The sequence below is a fragment of the Carcharodon carcharias genome, chromosome 4 (genome assembly GCF_017639515.1).
Source record: "Carcharodon carcharias isolate sCarCar2 chromosome 4, sCarCar2.pri, whole genome shotgun sequence".
Taxonomy (NCBI): Eukaryota; Metazoa; Chordata; class Chondrichthyes; order Lamniformes; family Lamnidae; genus Carcharodon; species Carcharodon carcharias.
The window spans coordinates 124,426,390-124,449,750 of NC_054470.1; the positions used below are offsets into that span (position 1 = coordinate 124,426,390).

At 43.6% G+C, this 23,361-nt stretch overlaps 1 protein-coding gene across 2 annotated transcripts in view; it reads right to left on the reverse strand.

Moving 5' to 3' along the window:
- The window catches only part of fer (fer (fps/fes related) tyrosine kinase), a 416,238-nt gene extending 395,186 nt beyond the window's left edge, over window positions 1-21,052 (reverse strand). For both annotated transcript variants that reach the window (XM_041185738.1, XM_041185739.1), the window contains exon 1: window positions 20,873-21,052. The gene's annotated coding sequence lies outside the window, so the exon portion shown is untranslated. The remainder of the gene's footprint in view (window positions 1-20,872) is intronic.
- Window positions 21,053-23,361: the final 2,309 nt, after the last annotated feature.

The following is a 23,361-nucleotide window of genomic DNA, read 5'->3' on the forward strand; positions in this document are numbered from 1 at the left end:
CAAGAATCTAAGGATATAGAGGGTAGACGGGAAAGTAGAGTTGAGGACACAATAAGACCAGCCATGATCTTATCAAATGACGGAATGGGATCAAATGGCCTACCCCTGCTACTATACCATATGTTTTTATGTACAGATTTACCATAACTTCCATACTTTTCAACTCTATCCCTCTAGAAATAACCTACTGCTTGTTTTTTTTTAAAATGGCCTTGCTCACCAAAGCACAACTGATAGTGATTGATATACTTTTACTCTGAGATCCCTTTGTCAATTACTTTCCCATTCTGCAAGTGTATTAACATCATCCTGTAATTTGTTGTGGTCCTCCTCAGTATCGAGTATCTGCCCCTAATTTGGTCTCATCAGCAACTTTAGAGATTGCGGTTTAACTCCAAAGTCCATTTACATTAATGTAAATGATCAACAGCAGTGTCCCACCACTGATCCTTGTGGAACACCACTTTCCAGTTACTGTCACTTTGAAATTAGGTGCAGAAAGGGAAATGGAGGGAAAGAAAGACTGGATTCAGGCAATGAAAAGTGACAAAGGAAAAAAGAAAATGGAACAAAATTTTAGAATTTTTTTTTTAAAAAACACTTAGCAACCTTTATTCCCACTCTCTGCTTTCTGTCTTGAAGCCATTCATTAGTGTATGATGGGGCAACTTATTTAAGGCCCTTTGAAAATCCAGATAAATTACATCTACTATATTACCATTGTCTCCTCTTTCCCTGTTCCCTCCTCAAAAAATCATTAAGGTTGGGCAAGCATGATTTTTCATTTTGAAGTCCATGCTGACTATTTATTATATTTCTCATTTCTGGATGTTCTTCTTCAGTAAGGATTCCATTATTTTTCCTACCACTGATGTTAAGCTAACTGGTTTATAATTCCCCAGACATGTTCTGTACCCCTTCTTAAATACAGGGATTACATTAGTTATCAGTCAATCCTCTGGCACTTCATTTTCTAAAGAATTATTAAATATGAATAGTAATGTCTCTGCTATCTCTTCCCTTTTGTTTTAAAAAAGGTGGATGCAATACATGCTGAGTTTGTTTATTTTATTCAATACATCCTTTTTTTGTTTTAAATGCACACATCTCATTGCTCATCATTCATGTCATCTCCATGTCCTATTTCCCTGGTAAAGATCAAAGAGAAATAATTATTTAGTATTTCTGTCATTTGTCTAACATTAGCTGTGGACATAAAGGTTCACTCTAGTTTTTAGACAATACACTAAAGAAAATGTGAACACACACACCAGAACAGGAATACCAGAATGAAACATTTGTAAAACGTGTGCCATCCAGGGCAAAAATACTTATGCAATGTTTGAGACCTTAAAATTAAGCTAACATACTAAAAAAAATACATCAAATGGAAGCTGTGAGCCGAATCAACAGCTGAAAAAAACTGAAGATATTGCTCAAAAAATCAGTTATATGGGCAAGGGGAAAGGACCTGATATCAGTATGGCACAATAGAACTGAAGAGAAAAATCTTATAGATACCAACTTCTGCACCCATTCTCCACCAAAATGGATGATATAAACTTAATATTTAAAACGAATTGAAAAAAAACTAGCATTGACATAGCCTCTTTCATGACCATCGGACATCGCTTTACAGCCAGTGAGGTACTGTTGAAGCAGAGTCACTGTTGCAATGCTAAAAGAATAAGGAACCAGGGCCCACAATTTACACAGCAGGGCAAGTTGTGGTGTTAACAGTTTGTTACATTCTCACCACACCACCACCAGCAGCCCCCAACTCCTACCCACCAGCGTTCAACTCAAAAACCTTTTGCACTACTAACTGCAGGAAGTGTGTGCTGATAACAGTGCAGCGAAGTTAACAGGCATGTTGGACCTTGGCAAATGACAGGACTAGCTTTCCAACTCTTAGGGAGATTCAAATGATAGAGAAAGAAACAAAGGAAATAACAGAGAAGAAATCAGCAATTAGTCAAATTAGGCGCAGAAAGGGAAATGGAGGGAAAGAAAGACTGGATTCAGGCAATGAAAAGTGACAAAGGAAAAAAGAAAATGGAACAAAATTTTAGAATTTTTTTTTTAAAAAACACTTAGCAACCTGCAGGAGCTAGTCTTCAGATTTACTTGTAACTTTCTGGACCAGAGATATTGAGTGGCACTGTAAGAACATAAATCTAATCATTAAAACAGAGTCTTTACATCGTTAAGTACCAGACCTAACTTTCTACAGGGAGTTTAATGTGTTGCAATAGCACAAATGCAGCAAATTCTTCAAACTCACAGGGAGGTGGATGGCAAGGTCCCATTTCATGAAACTCATGACAGAGATTCACAAATTGTCAACCAACTTGTGGTGATCGCATCTCACGCTATATCTCTTCCTTGACATAAATTGTTGGATTTACACTTCAATAATGGCCAGTGCATTGAAACTCCCCATTATTTCCCCAGCAAATTCCGGGCCAAAGTGATCACTTTAAATTATAGATTTTCAAATATCGGTAACATTTTGAATTTGGGAGGATAGTGCATTAAATATTACTATGAAGTAACAAATTTGCATTTATACAACACCATTTACAATCTCAGGGTATCCCAAAGCAAATCACAGCAAATCAAGTACTTGTGAAGTGTAACCACTTTTATTGGCTGCTGTGTTGCATATGATGTAAGACCATAAGACATAGGAGCAGAAATTAGGCCATTCGGCCCATCGGGTCTGCTCCGCCATTCAATCATGGCTGATAGGTTTCTCATCCCCATTCTCCCACCTTCTCCCCGTAACCTTTGATCCCATTACCAATCAACAACCTATCTATCTAGGTCTTAAATACACTCAATGACCTGGCCTCCACAGCCTTCTGTGGCAATGAATTCCATAGATTCACCACTCTCTGGCAAAAGAAGTTTCTCCTCATCTCTGTTCTAAAAGGTCTCCCCTTTACTCTGAGGCTCCTAGTCTCTCCTACTAGTGGAAACATGGAAATATCTTCCCCACGTCCACTCTATCCAGGCCTTTCAGTATTCCGTAAGTTTCAATCAGATCCCCCCTCATCCTTTTAAACTCCACTGAGTATAGACCCAGGGTCCTCAAACGTTCCTCATATGTTAAGCCTTTCATTCCTGGGAACATTCTCGTGAACCTCCTCTGAACCCTCTCCAGGGCCAGAACATCCTTCCTGAGATACAGGGCCCAAAATTGCTCACAATATTCTAAATGTGGTCTGACCAGAGCCTTATAAAGCCTCAGCAGCACATCCCTGCTTTTATATTCCAGTCCTCTCAAAATAAATGCCAACATTGCATTTGCCTTCCTAACTACCAACTCAACCTGCAAGTTAACCTTAAGAGAATCCTGGACTAGGACTCCCAAGTCCCTTTGCACTCCAGAATTCTGAATTCTCTCCTCATTTAGAAAATAGTCTATGCCTCTATTCTTCCTACCAAAGTGCATGACCTCACACTTGCCCACGTTGTATTCCATCTGCCACTTCTTTGCCCATTCTCCTAACCTGTCCAAATCCTTCTGCAGCCTCACCGTCTCCTCAATACCACATGTCGCTCCACCTATCTTTGTATCATCTACAAACTTAACCAGGATACCCTCAGTTCCTTCATCTAGATCATTAATGTATAAAATGAAAAGTTGTGGTTCCAACACTAACCCCTGCGGAACTCTACCAGTCACTGGCCGCCATCCTGAGAAGGACTCCCTTATCCCCACTCTCTGCCTCCTGCCAGACAGCCAATCTTCTACCCATGCTAGTAGCTTGCCTCTAACACCATGGGCTCTTATCTTACTGAGCAGCCTCCTGTGCTGCAGCTTGTCAACAGCCTTCTGGAAGTCCAAGTAGATAACATCCATTGGCTCTCCTTTGTCTAACCTACTTGTTACCTCCTCAAAGAATTCTAACAGATTTGTCAGGCATGACCTCCCCTTGATGAAACCATGCTGACTTTGCCCGATTTTACCATGCACTTCCAAGTATTATGAAATCTCATCCTTAATAATGGACTCTAAAATCTTACCAATGACCGAGGTCAGGCCAATCGGCCTGTAATTTCCTGTCTTTTGCCCCACTCCCTTCTTAAACAGGAGGGTTACATTAGCGAATTTTCCAGTCCTCTGGGACCCTCCCTGACTCCAGTGAATCCTGAAACCACTAACACCTCCACTATCTCTTCAGCTATCTCCTTCAGAACTCTGGGGTGTAATCCATCTGGTCCAGGTGATTTATCCACCTTCAGACCTTTCAGTTTTCCTAGCACCTTCTCCTTGGTAATGGCCACCATACTCACCTCTGCCCCCCGACTCTCTTGAACTTTGGGGATGTTACTCGTGTCTTCCACCGTGAAGACTGACGCAAAGTACCTATTTAGTTCCTCCGCCATTTCTTTGTTCCCTACTACTACTTCTCCAGCGTCATTTTCCAGCAGCCCAATGTCCACTTTTGCCTCTCTCTCACCCTTTATATATCTAAAAAATCTCTTGCAATCTTCTTTAATATTACTGGCTAGTTTACCCTCATATTTAATCTTCTCCCTCCTTATTTCTTTTTTAGTTGTCCTCTGTTGGTCTTTGTAGGCTTCCCAATCCCCTGGCTTCCCACTGCTCTTCGCTGCATTGTATGCTCTCTCTTTAGCTTTTATGCTGTCCCTGACTTCTCTTGTCAGCCAAGGTTGCCTCATCCTCCCTTTAGAATGTTTATTCTTCCTAGGGATGAATTTTTGCTGTGTCTCCCAAATTACTCCCAGAAACTCCTGCCATTGCTGTTCTACAGTCTTTCCTGCTAGGCTCATCTCCCAGTCAATTCTGGCCAGCTCCTCCCTCATGCCTCTGTAGCTGCCTTTACTCAACTGTAATACATCTGATTCCAGTTTTTTCCTCTCAAATTGCAGGGTAAATTCTATCATATTATGGTCACTTCCTCCTAAGGGCTCCTTCACTTTAAGCTCCCTTATCAAATCTGCCTCATTACACATTACTAAATCTAGAATTGCCTGTTCCCTAGTGGGCTCCATCAAAAGCTGCTCCAAAAAGCCATCTCGCAGACATTCCACAAATTCCTTTTCTTGGGATCCACTACCAACCTGATTTTCTCAGTCTACCTGCATATTGAAATCTCCCATGATCACTGTAACTTTGCCTTTCTTACACGCCTTTTCTATCTCCTGGTGTATCTCGTGCCTCACATCCTGGCCACTGTAAAGAGGCCTGTACATAATTCCCATTATGGTTTTTTTTTACCTTTGCCGTTCCTCAACTCGACCCACACAGATTCTACATCATCTGACCCTACATCATTTCTTGCTATTGATTTAATTTCATTTCTTACGATCAAAGCAAACCCCCCCACACCCCCACAAACTCTGCCAACCTGCCTATCTTTTCGATAGGATGTAGATCCTTGGATATTTAGCTCCCAGTCCTGATCCCCTTGCAGCCATGTCTCCGTGATGCCCACCACATCATACCTGCCAATTTCAATCTGCACCACAAGCTCTTTTACCTTATTTCGTATACTGCGTGCATTCAGATACAACACCTTCAGGCCTGTATTTCCCGTCCCCTTTCTCATTGTCGTCCCTTTATCTAATGTGCTTGAAGTTAGATTCCAAGCCCTTTCCAAACACGCTGTCCTATTTTGTGTTCTGGAGACTTTAATAGCCTCTCCTGGGCTCTCCTTTCTTTTCAGTTTTTTCATAATTTTCCATGAAGTTGAATCCACCCCCCCCACACGCTAACCTGCTGCTTTGTTTCCCATTAGTCATACTTCTTGGAGTTTTACCCTTCCCTCCCCCACTTTCTAGTTTAAAGTCCTGTTGACCACCCTATTTACCCTTTTCGCTAGAACATTGGTCCCAGATCGGTTCAGGTAGAGACCGTCCCAACAGTACAGATCCCTCCTGTTCCAATACAGATGCCAGTGCCCCACAAAATGGAACCCCTCTTTCCCACACCACTCCTTTAGCCACGTGTTTACTTCTCTTATTCTCGCATCCCTATGTCAATTTGCACGTGGTTCAGGTAGTAATCCGGAGATCATAACCCTTGAGGACCTGTTCTTTAATTTAGTTCCTAGTTCCTGATAATCACCAAACAGATCCTCTTTCGTAGTCTTACCTATGTTATTTGTCCCGACGTGGACCACAACAACTGGATCCTCCTCCTCCCTCTCCAATATTCTTTCAAGCCAGTCAGAGAGGCGTGCACAGCAAAACTGCATAAATAGCAAGCAGGTACATGACCAGGTAATCTATTGCTGGTGGTGGAGGAATAGATATTGGTCAGGTCCCCAAAAGAACTCAAAGATAAAAACAAAAAAACTGCGGATGCTGGAAATCCAAAACAAAAACAGAATTACCTGGAAAAACTCAGCAGGTCTGGCAGTATCGGCAGAGAAGAAAAGAGTTGACGTTTCGAGTCCTCATGACCCTTCGACAGAACTTGAGTTTGAGTCCAAGAAAGAGTTGAAATATAAGCTGGTTTAAGGTGTGTGTGTGGGGGGCGGAGAGATAGAGAGAGAGAGAGAGGTGGAGGGGGGGGTGTGGTTGTAGGGACAAACAAGCAGTGATAGAAGCAGATCATCAAAAGATGTCAACGACAATAGTACAATAGAACACATAGGTGTTAAAGTTAAAGTTGGTGATATTATCTAAACGAATGTGCTAATTAAGAATGGATGGTAGGGCACTCAAGGTATAGCTCTAGTGGGGGTTTTTTTTTATTTTTTTTTAAATAATGGAACTAGGTGGGAAAAGGAAAATCTTTATAATTTATTGAAAAAAAAAGGAAGGGGGAAACAGAAAGGGGGTGGGGATGGGGGAGGGAGCTCACGACCTAAAGTTGTTGAATTCAATATTCAGTCCGGAAGGCTGTAAAGTCCCTAGTCGGAAGATGAGGTGTTGTTCCTCCAGTTTGCGTTGGGCTTCACTGGAACAATGCAGCAAGCCAAGGACAGACATGTGGGCAAGAGAGCAGGGTGGAGTGTTAAAGTGGCAAGCGACAGGGAGGTTTGGGTCATTCTTGCGGACAGACCGCAGGTGTTCTGCAAATTAGTCACCCAGTTTACGTTTGGTCTCTCCAATGTAGAGGAGACCACATTGGGAGCAACGAATGCAGTAGACTAAGTTGGGGGAAATGCAAGTGAAATGCTGCTTCACTTGAAGGGAGTGTTTGGGTCCTTGGACGGTGAGGAGAAAGGAAGTGAAGGGGCAGGTGTTGCATCTTTTGCGTGGGCATGGGGTGGTGCCATAGGAGGGGGTTGAGGAGTAGGGGGTGATGGAGGAGTGGACCAGGGTGTCCCGGAGGGACCGATCCCTACGGAATGCCGATACGGGGGGTGAAGGGAAGATGTGTTTGGTGGTGGCATCATGCTGGAGTTGGCGGAAATGGCGGAGGATGATCCTTTGAATGCGGAGGCTGGTGGGTTGATAAGTGAGGACAAGGGGGACCCTATCATGTTTCTGGGAGGGAGGAGAAGGCGTGAGGGCGGATACGCGGGAGATGGGCCGGACACGGTTGAGGGCCCTGTCAACGACCGTGGGTGGAAAACCTCGGTTAAGGAAGAAGGAGGACATGTCAGAGGAACTGTTTTTGAAGGTAGCATCATCGGAACAGATGCGACGGAGGCGAAGGAACTGAGAGAATGGGATGGAGTCCTTACAGGAAGCGGGGTGTGAGGAGCTGTAGTCGAGATAGCTGTGGGAGTCGGTGGGTTTGTAATGGATATTGGTGGACAGTCTGTCACCAGAGATTGAGACAGAGAGGTCAAGGAAGGGAAGGGAAGTGTCAGAGATGGACCACGTGAAAATGATGGAGGGGTGGAGAGTGGAAGCAAAATTAATAAATTTTTCCAAGTCCCGACGAGAGCATGAAGCGGCACCGAAGTAATCATCGATGTACCGGAGAAAGAGTTGTGGAAGGGGGCCGGAGTAGGACTGCAACAAGGAATGTTCCACATACCCCATAAAGAGAACTCTCCTGCTTCAAATAGTGCCATCAAGATCTTTAACATTCACCCGAAGGGGCAGATGAAGTCTCATTTTAATGTTTCATCCCAATGACACCTCCAACAATACAGCAGTCATTCATCACTGCACCACAGGGCAAGAGGCTGGGTTGGAGTTTTAGGGAGCAGCTAAAACAAGAGAGGAAGATGGGGACAAAGAATTATGCAGGGAATTCAAGAGTTTAGAACTTAGGCAGCTGAAGACAGGACAGAACAACCAATGGTAGATCAATGAAAATCAGGGAAGCAGAAGTGGCTCGAATTGGACAGAGCAGAATCTGAGAATTGCAAAGCTGGAGACAACTGCAGGACGAGGCCTTAAGGATTTGAAGGAAATTATGAGAATTTTAAAATTGAGACATTGTCAGACCAGGAGCCAATATAGATCAGTGAGCAAAGAGGTGATGTGCGAGTTAGAGCAAAAGCAGCAGAAGTTGAATAAGCTTAAGCTTACAACATGCAAGTTGGGAGGCTGACCAGGAAAACATTGGAATAATCATCTTGGAAAGCAATAAATGATGTGGCAATAAATGAGCCAAGGCAAGGTAAAGATGGGTGGTGTGATGGAGCTGGAAGTAGGCGCTTGTATTATTGGGAAGATATGGAGTCAGAAGGTCAGCTCAGAGTTAAATAGGCCACCAAGGCCATGAACAATCTGGTTCAGTCTCAGACAGTGGCCAGGGAGAGGGAAGGCTGTGGCTTAGGGACTGAGTTTGAGGTGGAGGCTGAAGACTATAGCTTTGGTCTTTTTAATATTAAACTGGACAAAATTTCAGCTGATCCGATAGTGGATATCTGCCAAGCAGTGCGACAAATCAGAGGCAGTGGAGGGGTAGAGAGAGAGTGATGGTACTGTGGTTCAGCTATATGTCAGCATACATGTCAAAGCTGATGATTATATTTTCAGAAGTTTTTGCTGAGAGACAGCAGAGAGATGAGAAGTAGACCTATGGGTGGATCTTTGGGGGACTCCAGAAGCAGTGTTGCCGGAGAGGCAAGAGTTCATGGGAATTCGGAAGAGTCAGCATGGCAGCATGGTTTTGTGAAAGGAAAATCATGTTTAACCAAGCTATCGGAGCTTTTTTGAAAAAGTAACATACGCAGTGGATAAAGAGGAGCCTGTAGACCTACTATACTTGGATGTCCAGAAGGCATTTGATAAGGTGTCACACCAAAGATTATTACAGAAAATAAAAGCGAATGGTGTAGTGGGTAATATATTAGCATGGACAGAAGATTGGGTGGCTGGTAGAAAACAGAGTATGCATAAATGGATCTTTTTCTGATTGGCAGGATGGGGCTTTTGGCATCCTACAGGGGTCTGGACTGGGGCCTCAACTTTTTACGATTTACGTCAATAACTTCGATGAGGGGAGTGAAGACATGGTAGCTAAATTTGCAGATGACACAAAGATAGGTAGGAAAGTATGTTGTGAAGAGAACATGAGGTTGCAGATGGATAGAGATAAGTAGTGAGTGGGAAAAGATCTGGCAAATGGAGTTTAATGTGGGAAAATGTGAAGTTGTTCACTTTGACAGGAAGGACAAAAAAAGCAGAGTACTTAAATGGAGAACAGCTGCATAATTCTGAGGTGCAGAGGGGTCTAGGTGTTGTAGTACATAAGTCAAAAAGTTAATAAGCAGGTATAGCAAATAACTAAGAAAACTAATGGAATGGTATCCTTCATTACAAGAGGGATTGAACATAAAAGTAAGGATGTTCTGCTTCAGTTATACAGGGCGTAGGTGAGACCGCACCTCAAATACTGTGTGCAATTTTGGTCTCCTTATTTAGGGAGAGATGTAAATGCACTGGAGGCGGTTCAAAGGAGGTTCACTAGATTGATGCCTGGAATGAGTGGGTTGCCTTATGAGGAAAAGTTGGACAGACTGGGCTTGTTTCCACTGGAGTTTAGAAGAGAGGGATGATTTGATTGAAGGATACAAGATTCTGAACAGCCTTGACAAAGTGGACTTCAAAAAGATGTTTCCTCTTGTGGGTGAGCCCAGAACTAGGGAGCCCTGTTTTAAAATTCGGGGTCACCCTTTTAGGACAGAGAAGAGGAGAAATTTTTTCTGAGGGTTGTACGATTTTGGAATTCTCTGCCTCAGAAGGTGGTGGAGGCGGGGTCATAAAATATTTTTAAGGCAGAGGTCGATAGATTCTTGGGATCAAAGGTTATCGGGGTTAAATGGGAATGTGGAAATTGATACTCAAGAAGATCAGCCATGATCTTATTGAATGATGGAGCAGGCTTGAGGGACCGAATGGTCTGTTCCTGTTGCTTAAGTTCTTATGTTCAAACCCAGCTGCATAAATCCTGCAAAGTCCTCCTTACCAACATTTGGGGGCTTGTGCCAAAATTTGAAGAGCTGTCCTACAGTGTAGTCAAGCAACAGCCTAACAGTCATACGCACAGAATCATACCCTACAATGTCCCATCACCCTCCCTGGGTATGACTTGAGTTGCCGCAGGACAGCAGTGGGGGTGGCACAGTGGTATACAGTCAGGAAGGAGTTGCACTGGGAGTCCACAAGCTTGGCTCTGGATCCCATGAAGTCTCATGGCATCAGGTCAAACATAAGCAAGAGAACCTCCTGCTGGTTATCACCTACTGCCTCCCCTCAGCTGATGAATCAGTACTCCATGTTGAACACCACTTGGAAGTAGCACTGAGGATAGCAAGGATGTAGAATGTACTGTGGGTGGAGGACTTCAATGTCAATCACCAAGAGTGGCTTAGTAGCGCCACAACTGACTGTGCTGGCCAAGCCCTAAAGGACATAGCTACAAGGCTGAGTCTACGGCCGGTGCTGAGAGAGCCAACAAGAGGAAACAAAACCTACTTGACCTTATGCTCACCAAGCTACCTGTCACAGATATATCCATGATAGTATTGGTTGGAGGGAGCACCACACAGTCCTTGTGAGGACGAAGTTCCATCGTCACATTGAGGGTACCTTCAATCATGTGTGGCACTACCACTGCGCTAAATAGGACAGATTTCAAATGCAACTAGAAACTCAGAAATGGGCATCCACAAGGCACTGTGGGCCATCAGCAGCAGAACTATATACAATCACAATCTTCAACCTCATAGCCTGGCAAAATCCCCACTCTACCATTAGCATCAAGCCAGGGGATAAATCTTGGTTCAATGAAAGAGTGCAGGAGGGCATGCCAGGGGCAACACCAGGCATACTTAAAAATGAGGTGTCAACCTGGCGAAGCCCACAACACAGGACTACTTGCATGCCAAGCAGCATAAGCCCATGCAACAGACAGAGTTGAGCAATCCTACAACCAACGGATCACATTTAAGCTCTGCAATCCTGCCCACATCCAGCTGTGAACGATGGCAGACAATTAACCAACTAATTGGAGGATGCAGCTCCACAAATATCCCCACCCTCAATGATGGGGAGCCTTGCACATCAGTGCAAAAGAGAAGGTTGAAGCATTTGCAACAATCTTCAGCCAGAAGTGCTGAGTAGATGATCCATCTCAGCCTCTCCCAGAGGTCTCCAGCTTCATAGATGCCAGTCTTCAGCCAATTCAATGCACTCCATGTGACACCAAGAAACGGCTGAAGGCACTGGAGACTGCAAAGGCTATGGGCCCTTACAACATTCTGGCTGCAGTGCCGAAGACTTGTGCTGCAAAACTTGCTGCATCTCTAGCCAAGCTGTTCCAGTTCAGCTACAGCACTGGCATCAACCCAGCAAAGTGGAAAATTGCCCAGGTATGTGTTATGCTCAAAAATAAGGACAAAGCTAATGCCATCAATTAATGCCTCAGCAGTCTATGATCAATCAGCAGCAAACTGATGAAAAGTGTCATCGACAAGGCTATCACATGGCATTTGCTCGCCAATAGCCTGCTTACTGACACACAGTTTGGGTTCCACCAAGACCAGTCAGCTCCAGTCCTCACCAGGTATCGACAAGAGAGCCGAATTCCAAATGTGAGGTCAACGTGACTACCTTTGACATCAAGGCAGCACTTGAACAACTGCGACATTAGGGAGCCCTAGCAAATTTGAATTTTTTTTATTATTCGTTCAAAGGATGTGGGCATCGCTGGCTAGGCCAGCATTTATTGCCCTCCCCCAATTGCCTTTGTTTAGAGGGCATTTTTCATTTTTTTTAAAAAAGAGTCAGCCACCTTGCTGTAGGTCTGGAGTCACATGCAGGCCAGGCCAGGTAAGGACAGCAGATTTCCTTCCCTAACCAGATGAATTTTTACAACAATCAACAATGGTTTCATGGTCACCATTAGACTTTTAATTCCAGATTTTTATTGAATTCAAATTTCACCATATGCTGTGGTGGGATTCGAACTCAGGTCTCCAGAGCATTACCCTGGGAATCTAGCATAGTGATCTAGTGACATCGCCTCCCAAGTTACTGGGAATGAGAGAGAAAATTCCCTGCTGGTTGGAGTCATACCTAGCACAAACAAAGATGGCTGTGATTGTTGGAGGTCAATAATCGCAGCCCCAGAACAATCACTGAAGGATTTCCTCAGGGTGGTGTGTTATGCTCAACCATCTTTAGCTGCTTCATCAATGGCCTTCCCACCATCATATATGTGAGAAGTGGGGATGTTCACTGATAATTCCATAATGTTGAGTTCCATTTGCTGCTTCTCAGTTCATGACGGTGTGCAAGACCTGGACAACATTCAAGCTTAAGTTGATATTGGCAAGTAACATTCGCACCACATAAGTGCCAGGCAATTACCACTTCCAAGAGAAGAGACAAAGTTACACCACTGCTTCTTGACATTCAATGGCATTACCATCGCTGAATCCCCCACCCTCAACATCCAGAAACTTAACTGGATCAACCACATAAATACAATAGCTACAAGAGCAGGTCAGAGGCTGTTTCTTTTTTTAATTAATTCATTCATGGGATTATTGACAATTCCTAACTTTCCTCAAGAAGGTGGTGGTGAGCTGCCTTCTGGAAGCACTGCTGGCCATTACTGGGTATTCTGCAATGAATAACTCACCTCCTGTCCACTATCTGTAAAGCATAAGTCAGAGTGTGATGGCATACTAAAACAAAAACAGAATTACCTGGAAAAACTCAACAGGTCTGGCAGCATCGGCAGAGAAGAACAAAGTTGACATTTCGAGTCCTCATGACCCTTCAACAGAACTAAGTAAAAATAGGAGAGGAGTGAAATATAAGCTGATTTAAGGTGGGGGGGTGGGGAGAGAGAAGTGGGGGGGATGGGGGTGATTGTAGGGACAAGCAAGCAGTGATAAGAGCAGATAATCAAAAGATGTCACAGACAAAAGAACAAAGAGGTGTTGAAGGTGGTGATATTATCTAAAAGAATGTGCTAATTAAGAATGGATGGCAGGACACGCAAGGTAGAGCTCTAGTGGAGGTGGGGTGAAATAAGACTAAAAGGGCATAAAAGGTATAGATTTTAAAATAATGGAAATAGGTGGGAAAAGAAAAATCTATAAAAATTATTGGAAAAAACAAAAGGGAGGGGGAAGTAACAGAAAGGGGGTGGGGATGGAGGAGGGAGTTCAAGATCTAAAGTTGTTGAACTCAATATTCAGTCTGGAAGGTTGTAAAGTGCCTCCTAGTCAGAAGATGAGGTGCTGTTCCTCCAGTTTGCATTGGGCTTCACTGGAACAATGCAGCAAGCCAAGGACAGACATGTGGGCAAGAGAGCAGGGTGGAGTGTTGAAATGGCAAGCGACACGGAGGTTTGGGTCATTCTTGCAGAAAGACCACAGGTGTTCTGCAAAGTGGTCGCCCAGTCTGCGTTTGGTCTCTCCAATGTAGAGGAGACCGCATTGGGAGCAACGAATGCAGTAGACTAAGTTAGGGGAAATGCAAGTGAAATGCTGCTTCACTTGAAAGGAGTGTTTGGGTCCTTGGACGGTGAGGAGAGAGGAAGTGAAGGGGCAGGTGTTGCATCTTTTGCGTGGGCATGGGGTGGTGCCATAGGAGGGGGTTGAGGAGTAGATGGTGATGGAGGAGTGGACCAGGGTGTCCCGGAGGGAATGATCCCTACGGAATGCCGACAGGGGGGGTGAAGGGAAGATGTGGTTGGTGGTGGCATCATGCTGGAGTTGGCGGAAATGGCGGAGGATGATGCTTTGAATGCGGAGGCTGGTGGGGTGATAAGTGAGGACAAGGGGGACCCTATCATGTTTCTGGGAGGGAGGAGAAGGCGTGAGGGCGGATACACGGAAGATGGGCCGGACACGGTTGAGGGCCCTGTCAACGACGTGGGTGGAAAACCTCGGTTAAGGAAGAAGGAGGACATGTCAGAGGAACTGTTTTTGAAGGTCGCATCATCAGAACAGATGCGATGGAGGCGAAGGAACTGAGAGAATGGGATGGAGCCCTTACAGGAAGCGGGGTGTGAGGAGCTGTAGTCGAGGTAGCTGTGGGAGTCGGTAGGCTTGTAATGGATATTGGTGGACAGTCTATCACCAGAAATTGAGACAGAGGGGTCAAGGAAGGGAAGGGAAGTGTCAGAGATGGACCACGTGAAAATAATGGTGGGATGGAGATTGGAAGCAAAATTAATAAATTTTTCCAGATCCCGATGAGGGCATAAAGCAGCACCAAAGTAATCATCGATGCACCAGAGAAAGAGCTGTGGGAGGGGGCTGGAGTAGGACTGGAACAAGGAATGTTCCACATATCCCATAAAGAGACAGGCATAGCTGGGGCCCATGCGGGTACCCATAGCCACACCTTTTATTTGGAGGAAGTTAAAGGAGAAATTGTTCAGTGTGAGAACAAGTTCAGCCAGATGGAGGAGAGTAGTGGTGGATGGGGATTGTTTGGGCCTCTGTTCGAGGAAGAAGCCGAGAGCCCTCAGACCATCCTGGTGGGGGATGGAGGTGTAGAGGGATTGGACGTCCATGGTGAAGAGGCGGCGGTTGGGGCCAGGGAACTGGAAATTGTTGATGTGACGTCAGGTGTCAGAGGAATCACGGATGTAGGTGAGAAGGGACTGGACAAGGAGAGAGAGAAGGGAGTCAAAATAACGAGAAATGAGTTCTGTGGGGCAGGAACAGGCTGACATGATCAGTCGGACCGGACAGTCCTGTTTGTCCAACCCTAACATTGTCATCTCACCCATTCTAACCTGTCTCTCTCTGAACTTATTGCACTCCGTTCTCTCAGGTCCAACACTAACATTGTCATCGCATGGGCCCCAGCTATGCCTGTCTCTTTATGGGGTATGTGGAACACTCCTTGTTCCAGTCCTACTCCGGCCCCCTCCCACAACTCTTTCTCCGGTACATCGATGATTACTTCGGTGCCGCTTCATGCTCTCATCAGGACCTGGAAAAATTTAATAATTTTGCTTCCAATCTCCACCCCTCCATCATTTTCACATGGTTTATCTCTGACACTTCCCTTCCTTGACCTCTGTCTCAATTTCTGGTGAACCAATATGCATTACAAGCCTACCGACTCCCACAGCTACATCGACTACAGCTCCTCACACCCCGCTTCCTGTAAGGACTCCATCCCATTCTCTCGGTTCCTTCGCCTCCGTCGCATCTGTTCTGATGATGCTACCTTCAAAAACAGGTCCACTGACATGTCCTCCTTCTTCCTTAACCGAGGTTTTCCACCCACGATCGTTGACAGGGCCCTCAAACGTGTCCGGCCCATCTCCCGCGCATCCGCCCTCACGCCTTCTCCTCCCTCCCAGAAACATGATAGGGTCCCCCTTGTCCTCACTTATCAACCCACCAGCCTCCGCATTCAAAGGATCATCCTCCGCCATTTCCGCCAACTCCAGCATCATGCCACCGCCAAACACATCTTCCCTTCACCACCCCCCCTGTCGGCATTCCGTAGGGATCATTCCCTCCGGGACACCCTGGTCCACTCCTCCATCACCCCCTATTCCTCAACCCCCAACCTACAGCACCTCCCCATGCATACGTAAAAGATGCAACACCTGCCCCTTCACTTCCTCTCTCCTCACCGTCCAAGGGCCCAAACACTCCTTTCCAATGAAGCAGCATTTCACTTGCATTTCCCCCAACTTAGTCTACTGCATTCGTTGCTCTCAATGCGGTCTCCTCTACATTGGAGAGACCAAATGTAAACTGGGCGACCGCTTTGCAGAACACCTGCGGTCTGTCCGCAAAAATGACCCAAACCTCCCCGTCGCTTGCCATTTTAACACTCCACCCTGCTCTCTTGCTCACATGTCTGTCCTTGGCTTGCTGCATTGTTCCAGTGAAGCTCAATGCAAACTGGAGGAACAGCACCTCATCTTCCGACTAGGCACTTTACAACCTTCCAGACTGAATATTGAATTCAACAACTTTAGATCTTGAACTCCCTCCTCCATCCCCACCCCCTTTCTGTTACTTCCCCCTCCCTTTTGTTTTTTCCAATAATTTTTATAGATTTTTCTTTTCCCACCTATTTCCATTGTTTTTAAATCTATACCTTTTATGCCCTTTTAGTCTTATTTCACCCCACCTCCACTAGAGCTGTACCTTGCGCGTCCTGCCATCCATTCTTAATTAGCACATTCTTTTAGATAATATCACCACCTTCAACACCTCTTTGTTCTTTTGTCTGCGACATCTTTTGATTATCTGCTCTTATCACTGCTTGCTTGTCCCTACAACCACCCGCCCCCCCGACTTCTCTCCCCCACCTTAAACCAGCTTATATTTCACCCCTCTCCTATTTTTACATAGTTCTGTTGAAGGGTCATGAGGACTCGAAATGTCAACTTTGTTCTTCTCCACCGATGCTGCCAGACCTGATGAGCTTTTCCAGGTAATTCTGTTTTTGTTTTGGATTTCCAGCATCCGCAGTTTTTTGTTTTTATCTCTGTGATGGCATACTCTTCACATGCCTGAATGAGTATTGCTCCAATAACACTTGAAGTTTGAGACCATCCAGGACAAAGCACCACACCCATCACCTTGAACATCCACTCCTCCCCATGGTTGGTGCAATGTGGTTGCAGTTTGTACCATTTACAAGATATACTGCAGCAACTCACAAAGGTTTTTATGACAGCCAAATATGTAATCTCTACAACCTAGTAGTGCACCAGGTTAATGGGAACGCCACTGCCTGCAAATTCCCCTCCAAGTCATTCATCACCCTGACTTAGAAACATATTGCTGTTCCGTCATGATCACTGGACCGAAATCGTGGAACTTCCTACTCAACAGCACTGTGGGAGTACCTTTACGCACTGATTCAAAATAGTATTCATCACCATCTTCTCAAGGACAATTTGGGATGGGCAATAAATGTGGGCCTTGTCAGTGATGCCCACGTATCACGAATGAATATAAAACAAAATAATATTTCATTTAAAAAACTGACCATTTAAATCAATGCCCCAATAGTAACACTGACGATTAGTGCAACTGAGTTTCTTCCAACAAAACAGAAACTGAAACACAAGAAACATTAATTTTCAGACAATTATCTCCTCCTCATCCATATATTGAAGTGCACATTTTATACTGAAAATGCTTTCAAAACTATTATCAAAAAGCAATGTTAATTATTTCCTGACCTAAAGTAAATTAATTAACACTTTCTTCTGAAGTAGGTTAACACTTCATGTGTTGAAAACTCAATTCAGAGCAAAGTTTCGAAAGCAAGATTTCCATTTATATATTACCTTTGCTGTCTCAAAATATTTCACATAAATTTCACTTCAAAAGTAATGAATTGTAAATGTACCCAAAATAGGTACACAGTATCTGACAAAAAGCAGTAAGACCAACTACCAATTCCTCTGCATTTCGTGGCGCTGATTGAGAATAGATTGTTTATCAAGACATCAGAAAACTACACCACTTCTGAAATGGTCCCGGGGATGTGAACCATCAGAGTTTTCAGACAAGACCTTGATTTAACATTTCACTTGAACAACTGCTCCTTCAATAATGCAGCACCCCCTCACAACTGCACTCAGTACCTGCTCCTGCAGTGGCAGCAACTCAGGCAACAGCTTATAATTACATAGCACCTTTGACATAGAAAAAATATCTCAGGGCACTTAAATTTGTAATAAGAAAAATAAACAATGTCATGGCAAGAAAAGATATTAGAAGTGGTGGCCAAAAGCTTGGTCAAAGGAACTGGTTTTAAAAAGAGATAAAAGCAAAATACTGCAGATGCTGGAAATTTGAAATAAAAACAGAAAATGCTGGAAAAACTCAGCCGGTCTGACAGCATCTGTGGAGAGAGAAAAAGACTTAAAGTTGCAAGTCATATGACCCTTCTTCAGAGTTGCTCTGAAGAAGGGTCATATGACTCAAAACGTTAACTCTGATGTCAGTTGAAGAGGAAGCATCAACAAAGGCTTCATGGCCTAATGTCCCCTTCTGTGCTGTAATTTCTGATATCCTTACAGCAACAGACTAGAGAACAGTTGCACAGCAACACAAATTCTTGAAGTGTTCTTTCAGTAATATATGATTCACATTTTGGATTTCCTTATCAAAGATGACTGAAGATATCAAATAAGTTTAGGATAAGTCATAAACAAATTCATGTCTATGGAGCAAAACATGAAATGCGACTATAAAAATTAATGGAATTAAGTATCCCAGTCAAAATATAGATAAACTCACAAAAAGCATTAAACCAAATATTGGCACAATAGCCATTAAAGCTCAGAGTGTCCATCTCCATGGAATTTTCTAGCTACAACCATTTCCAATTGGTTAAAATTGGTAGAAGGAAAAAGGTAGGGCAAGTTCCAAACTGACAAATAATCATACCTTATATTCTATCCATATCAAGTTGTGTTTCCCAGCTACTGGTGGCCTATATTTGACCTTTGCACTGGAGAAGGTGCAGAAGATTCTTACCAAGATGCTGCCTAGGCTGGAGGGTCTGAGCTATTAGGAAAGATTGGATAGGCTGAGATTGTTTTCCTTGGAGCAACAAAGGTTGAGAGGGGACTTGATAGAGGTGCATAAGATAATCAGGGGCACATGTAGGGTGATTGGAAGGTATTTTTTCTATTGGTAGAGGGGTTAATAATCAGTGGACATAGATTTGATATAAGAGGTAGAAGGCTAAGAGGGGAGTTGAGGAGAAAGTATTTCACCCAAAATGTGGTAAGAGTCTTGAGCTCATTGCCTGAAAGGGCAGTTGAGTCAGAAACTCTTGTAACATTCAAGAAGTATTTGGATATTCACTTGCGTTGCCATACTCTTCACGGCTCTGGGCCAATCGCTGGAAAATGGGATTAGTGTAGTGAGATATTTGTTGACTGGCACAGACATGATGGGCTGAATGGCCTCCTTCTGTGCTGTCGACACTTGAGTCTATATTCACTTATGAGTCTATATTGGCTCATGGTCCCCGAATGTCTGCAATAAAAATTCTCAACATCTTTTAATTCCTTCACTGACTCTAACTTGGTAGCCTTTTCCAACCATACAGCCCCCACTCCAAAACTCTCAATTCGCCAACTCTGACCTTCCTCTACTCCCATGTACCGCAATGATGATTAAGCTTTCATCCATACAGACCTCATGCTTTGCAATTCCCTCCCTGAACCCTTCCATTGTAAATCCCACCTCTTTGATCAAGTTTTTAGTGAGCCCTCCAGATAACTTTGACAAAGCATCCACTTCTTTGCATACATCTCAAGTGCCTTGCAATACTTTTCTGTGTTAAACAATCCAATAAACACAGCTTGTCACTGGAGATAAAGTTTAAGCAATCCAACCGTCATACTTCAGGCACTTAAGGCAGTTAGGTGTATAGAGAGAATGAAGAATAATTGCACAAGGACATGAAGATTCAATTCAGTGCCCATTTTAAAGCGATGAATTCTGTTCTTATTTCTTTGATTTTATATAATAATTTGTTGCATAGAAAAATAAGGCAATTTGGGAACGACAGTTCTATGGCCACAAGGGCTCAGAAACAAATGATGCACTACAATGCCACCACTAACTGACAAGTACGACTAACTACATTAGTTTCTGTTATAAATATGAACTTGCGAATTTAAAAGGAGAAATGTTGATAAACGACGCAAGTTTTCTTTAGGAAACCCCGGAGGATATGTACACCACGAAAGTGTTGGACATTAGCAAGCTCTCTTTCAAATTTCAATGTTCCATCTACTTCCAGCAACTGATATCAGCAGTCCAGTTCCAGGTTCTGTATCTGAGGGAGGTACCCGTGGATTTACTCAAAATTGCTACATTTTCCCCATAACCTTAATCTGCACCTATTCCTAAAGAAAACATACCCAACCCATTCTTAAAACACTCTCTAGGAAAAGTTTTGGGGAGACAAAGTCAATTCGACTCCCTAAAAAAATCGAAACAGTCGTTATACGTAAATAATATTTTCACGCTTACTCAAACACATTAGCAATACAAGTTATTTTTAGGTTAACCTTTGTTTATATGGTAAAACAAGATCAAGGTATCATAAATCAACACTATTGTTTTCTCGAAACCTTCGATGGATTTTTCAAATGACATGTTTTTCAGTGAATCTTCAAGAGAACCTGCAAGATGATGATTAATAATAATGATTATCGAAATAAAGTTGTAAGTAAAATTAGGGATGAAGTTGCAGGTTGTGAGTACAGAAAAACAAACAGCAGTCAATCACTGTCGGGCCAAATAACTGATGTAGCGCAGTACGGCCCAGGATACAGAGGTTGGGCCGGGCAGTCGGATGAGCGTTATCAGTATCCAGCCACTAATCAATTCATTAAAACGATGGCACTCTGGCAGTAGGCGCGCCAGGGTCGCCACTGGGATTGGGAGGGCGATCCCTCCGATTGATCAGCCGGGTTTGTTTGTCGTCTGCACACAGACCAAGGCTTGCCTACCTCATCAGTAACGGACTGAAGTAGAAAAATCGCGCCCTTGGAATACAGAGTAACCAATGTTCAAACCCCAAGCAGGAAACATCGATCAATCCAGCAACCGGTACACTTTTTAACTTTTAACTATCCCTCGTCGAGGTCAGCCGTTCCCAGGCAGCACGCATGCGTAACTCGGCACAAAGCATGCCGGTAGATGACGGCAGAGCTCCAACTGGACCGCTCGCATGGAGCATGCGCCGGCTTACCAAGACCACCAGTGCGCCTGCGCAGTAGTGGCTGTGTTTTGTCCAGATGTTTCAGGTTCCTCAGTGATTAACATTTTTCTTCATCTTTTGCACAATATCGTCGTAATTGCATCTAGCGAGCTGTCGTATACGCAAAATAAAACTGCAAAAAACAGTAAATAATTCTCAAACGATTTATTGTTGGAGTCGTGCCACACCCTGCAGTCTGTGTCATGGGCATTTAGCGATTTAGGTCCGCACATGCGCATTAGGCGCTAGAATCCCCCTGACGTCATAGATCGGTTGGAATTCCTGTTTTGAACGCCGGTATCGGCACGTGCTTTTGCTCTGCCTTGGAGGGTGAATTGCCGCCAAAAGGGTCAAATGGTGCATGAACTGAGACTCTGCTGAAGGATCTGGAACGTAGTGCTTGATCGTGTGGTGGAGGTCGGGTGAATTCAGACTTTTAAAAGGGAATTGCATCATTGCTGAAAAGGGAAAAAAATGGAGGGCTGGGGAAAAGGCAGGGGAGTGACATTAGATTCTCCTTAAAAGCACAGTGCAGACAGAACGGGTCGAATGGCTTCCTTCTGTGCTGTAAACATTGTGTGAAACAAGGCCTGGGTTCAAGGCAATTTTAACAACTCTTTTTTAATCCTCTTTTTTCTAATAATTATTATTTTTTAGATTATTTTTTCTTTTTCCACCTATTTCTATTATTATTTTTAAAATTTATTTCCATCCATTGTTTTATCTCCACCTTTTAGCCTATTTCTGTTCCTTCACCCTACCAGGGCCATCTGTCACTTGCTGGTCCTGCTTTCTACCCTTAATGTCACCATTAGCGCATCCTTGAGTTAATATCACCACCGACAACACGCCTTTGACCTTTTTTTATGACATCTTTGGCAATCTCTCCTTTGTCTCCACCTATCACTGGCCCTCTATCCAGCTCCACCTGTCCCACCCCCCCCCCCCAACAGCTTTTTTTCACCGCATTTCTATTTCTCTTTAGTTCTGATGAAGAATCATACGGACTCAAAAAGTTAACTCTCTTCCTCGCCACAGATGCTGTCAGACCTGTTGAGTTTTTCCAGCAATTTTTGTTTTTGTTTCAGATTTACAGCATCCGCAGTATTTTGCTTTTAACTTAATCCAGTTCTATTATTCGCCCATTTAGGTTTGAACTCTGCACAAAGGAAGCAACAGCTTTCACCTAGCTAACAGTTGTAAGCTCATGAAACATCCCATCTGTTCACATGAGTCATTAAGTTAAAAGTTCACATAAAGCCATCTTTGAGATAATGGGGCAGGTGGCCAACAACTTTGCCAGAGGTAGATTTTGAGGGGGATCTTAAAAGAGAAGAAAAGCAAAGAATTTTAGGAAGACCAAAAACTGAATGCACGACCACCAATGATGGGACAAAGGAATTGGGAGGTGCACAAGAAGCCAGACTTGAATGATGCTAATCAATATGGTTTCCGTGATCTTGATTGTTCACCTTAAAGAACAAGAGAAGAAAATCCAAGAGCATTATTCTTAATTGGACTCAAGGTTTTTCAAGGATATTTGACATCTCAAAAGAATGGGAAGCAGAGGAGATGGGGTAGCTCTTTTAATAAAGCGTGAGATCAGTACAACAGTGAGAAATGGTCTTGGCTCAGAAGATCAAGGAATAGAATCAGTTTGCTAGCGATAAGCAATAGCAAGGGAAATAAGTCACAGCTAGGGGTATTTATAGGACCGCTAACAGTAGCTACACAGTAGGACAGAGTATAAATCAAGAAATAATGGGAGCTTGTAAGAAAGGTTCTCTAATAATTTTGAGCGATTTTAATCTTGATATGGATTGGACAAATCACTTTTAAATGTAGCGATGAGGATGAGTTCATAGAGTGTAATCGGAACAGTTTCTCAGAACAATACATTGTGGAACCAACCTGGGAACAGGCTATTTTAGATCTGATAATGTGTAATGGAACAGAGTTAATTAATGACCTCATAGTAAAGGATCCTCCAGGGAAGAGTGACCATAACATGATAGAATTTCACATCCTTTTTGAGCGTGGGAAACCTGAGTCTGAAACTCGTGTCTTAAATTTAAATAAAGACAAAGTTGCAAAGACAGAGTTGGCTAAAACAGACAAGGAAAATAGATTAAAAGGTAAGACAGTAGATAGGCAGCGGGAGATATTTCAGAACTCTCAACAAAGATATATTCCATTGAGAAAGGACTTTGTTAGAAGGATGAACCATCTTTGGCTAAG